Consider the following 3760-nt stretch of genomic DNA (forward strand, 5'->3'; position numbering starts at 1 on the left):
CTGGGATTAAAGGTGTGTGCCACCATGCCCGGCCATAATACATTTTTTAATTCTCATGCATTTACATGGGTGTCTATGTGAGTATATATCACTGTTCTCAGAGATCAGAACACATGGCTCCCCCTGAAGCTGCAGTTACAGTTCGCTGCGAGCTGTCTCTGACATGGCTGCTAGAAACCAAACTTGGATCCCCATCAAGAGCAGCAAGCACTCTTAACCACTGAACCATCTCTTCAGCCCACACACCTATGCTACGGAATAATCTCCCAGGTTTAACCCTGTTTGTTTGTAGGTTCCTTTTATAACACACACTCAAAGCAGGAGGAAATGTGTTTACAGCAATGTATCCCGTCATATAAACAAAGGCCATACTTTTGCTTAGTAGGATACTATTCGCAAGGATGCAGCTAGCATCTGACTCCCCTATGCTTCCTTGTAGTCAATTTCTCGAGGCCAGTTTATTATTCTTACCTGCCTTATTAGGGAGAGGGGAGCTGCTGCCACTAATGCTACTGTGGAGTCTCAACTCAGGGCAGATGCAAGGCAAATGCTCCATCCACTACAAAGCTACATCCGCAATAACTGCAATTGAATCTCTAAGCATGGAATAGACTGGAATCTACAAGCCTAACTTCTAGGTTTTGTTTCTTTGTTTGTTTATTGTTTTTTTGTGAGGGTTTAGTTGGTTGGTACGAGACAGAGTCTAACTATATAGCCCTGGCTGGCCCGAAACTAGCTCTGTGTAGACCAGGCAGGTCTTGAAACTCTCTATGTAGATCAGGCTAGCCTTGATGCCACGGAGATCCGCCCACCCCTGCTTTCTGAGTGCTGGGATTCAAGGTGTGCACACCCCGATAGGTTGGGTTTTGTCTGTCTTGTTCTCCTGAACATAAGATAGTTGGGAGCCTCAGCCATCATAAGAACCTTAACTGTATTCCACATTGCTGTCACCATCCATGACACTCCTTAGACTCTGTGGACATCAACTGGTGTTGTAGGTCTCTGCATTAAACATGTATGCTGGGCGTGTTTCAGTAGTTCCCCGTCCCCGCCCCGACCCGGTGTGACCTGGCCCTTCCTAGGAATCCCACACAGAGTTTGGTCACTTTTGTCTCTCACTGAAATTCTCTTACAGATGGTGACTCTGACCTCGTCCTTTTAATGGCATGGAGACGGCGGTTATCTCTTCTGAGGTAATTCCTTCCAGAAAAGATAACGAACACACTGCTTGTGCTAGAGCAGCTCTTCTACGTGTCAGTCACCCCTTTGGGGGTCGAACAACCCTTTCTCAGGGGTCTTGTGAGACCATTGGAAAACACAGATATTGACATTGCTGTTCCTAACAGTAGCAACATTACAGTTCTGAAATAGCAGTAAAAGTAATTTTATGGTTGGAGGTCACGATAACATGCATTCAAGGACTGCAGCTTTTAGGAGAGTTGCTAACCACTGTACTAGAGACATTTGTGAATGAGAACAGTCTTTTCTTTCAAGGCCCTTACAGTCTAGTATGGAGAACAGATCAGAAGCCAGCTGCAGCAGAATGCAATTAGTGATTAGGTGCTGTAATAAACTTTCCTTAGGATGCCATTGGACTTCAAAGAAAGGGCATTTCACATGCTTATGGAATGGAAGATGACAAGAAGCTTACTTCAAAGTTGGATTGTAAAGAAATAAAGATTAACAAAATAAAGGAGAGGCCTGGGCTATTCAAAGCCCAGGAAAAAGTTTTCCCCCTGAGAGAGAAGCTGAAGAATTCAATGAATTTCAAATGGTTTATAGCAGGGATTTGGAATAGGGGAGTAGGTAGGGAAATTAAAGGGCCTCAGTCATAGCTGCGGTGTTTGTTTTCTTTGTCCTGTTGGTCACTGGGTAAGTGATCGGCCAGAGAAGGCCATCTTCAACGTCTAGGTTTAAAGCACTTGAACTTTATTTGGTAGAAGATGGGCTGCCTATTGAAGTAGAAGGTGAATTATATAATAAACATTTATATTTAAGTATGCAGTGGATTTGAGGAAGGTCTGTAAAAGATAAGAGACCAGAGGTTGTTAGGGAGTTGAAGCAATAACTCTCAGGGGAAAGCAGATCCAATGTCAAAAGCGGTATGGGCACTCCGAAAGTCAGCATCCAGAAAAGAGCTTTTCCCGAATGCGTGGGCATCCTGGGAGAGGCTTCCGGGTGGAGCCGCCAGCAGAGGCATTAGTGGGGGGGTTCTTTTGGCAATGACAGAGGGTAAGGAAGGAAAATGTATTAAAGACGATTGAGAGATTCTAACCCAGCTTAATCCCCTTTACAGTTTCCCTGCACAATGGTGATCCAGTCTACGTGGAACAAATCCAATAGGAGCAAATCTGTATTCCCTAGGAAGAACACTTGAGTTTTGGCTGTAATGAAGGAGAGGGAGGGGAGGGGAGGGAGGGAAGATGGAAGGGTTATTCAGTAATTCTCAAGTAAAGCTCCCAGGTGCTGTCTAGATTTCTCCATTGATGCCATTTTCAGCCTCACTGTCAAATTCATCCCTGCATAGCGATACATGATTGGATACGCCCTAAAGGAAGCTATTCCCTAAGGCATTTGTGGGTGGGGGCAAAGCCTTTCTTCCTTCAGCCCCTCCCTACCCTACCCTTCCCCTTCCGCTAGGTTTCAAATCCACCATTTGCATTTCTGAAGAAATGGCACATTAAGTCACATGAAGGTGTTAATGACTTGTCAGATAGCCTTCATCCTGGCGCAGGGGACCATGGGAAATACAGAACAACCAGCAAAAGGTCCCTGAGAGAGCGCCAGATTCCTAGTGATGGGCACAGCGAGCTTAGCTAAATGCATTAGGACCTAGAGTTTGTTCAATATACTATTTCCAGGATTTCTTTCCGTATTATTTTTACTCAGGAATCCAGAGTGGATTACAGGGAGATTTTTGACTTGTAGCTAAATTTAGGAACTGTTAACTGTGATGCCTCCCAAACACCACCAAGACTTCACACAAACATAGGAAGTCGGTATCTTCAGGCTACACACAGCTGTCTTTGTTCACGCTAAAGTCTCTGAGGGATATGTTATTTTTTTTTTTTTAGGCACATTAGGCACCTGATAAGATGTGTTGCTGACATTCAAAGTTTCTGAGTATACTTGTGTGTGTGTGTGTGTGGTGTATGTATCTGTGGGTGTGTATATGCAGGTGTAAAGGTTAGCTGTAGAGAAGCTGACATTTGTGAATATGCGTAAACAAGTCTGAGGGTTAGGAAGGGGCTTTGAACCTGCTGCCTGGGGCAACACAAGGTGAATTTGAGGAATGAAAGTAAAATTTAAGTGAATAAAGTAAAAGACCTTTAGAATTGGAGAGATGGTTCCATAGATAAGAGCAATGGCTGCTCATGCAGAGCCCCTAAGTTCAATTGACCTCCAAGGTCACCAGGCACACACATGGTATACAGGCATACAAGCAGGCAAAATACCCATTCATATAACCGTAATATATTTATTTATTTATTTATTTGTAGCTGTTTTGCTTGGAGACAGGGTTTCGCATGTACCTCTGGATGACCTGGAGTTCACTATACAGATTAAGCTGTCCCAAAACTCACAGAGCTATGCCTCCTGCATGCTGACATTAAAGGTGTGGGCCACTATGTCCATCAAATAATTTTTTAATTAAATATTAAATGCTTGTTAATAATTCAGTGGCTGCAGAATACGCTAATAGGTTGCTTATAAAAAATACTATCACCATCTGAATAGTTGGCATTATACACTTTATAAA

This window comes from Mus caroli, chromosome 5, assembly GCF_900094665.2.
Source record: "Mus caroli chromosome 5, CAROLI_EIJ_v1.1, whole genome shotgun sequence".
NCBI classification, from domain to species: domain Eukaryota; kingdom Metazoa; phylum Chordata; class Mammalia; order Rodentia; family Muridae; genus Mus; species Mus caroli.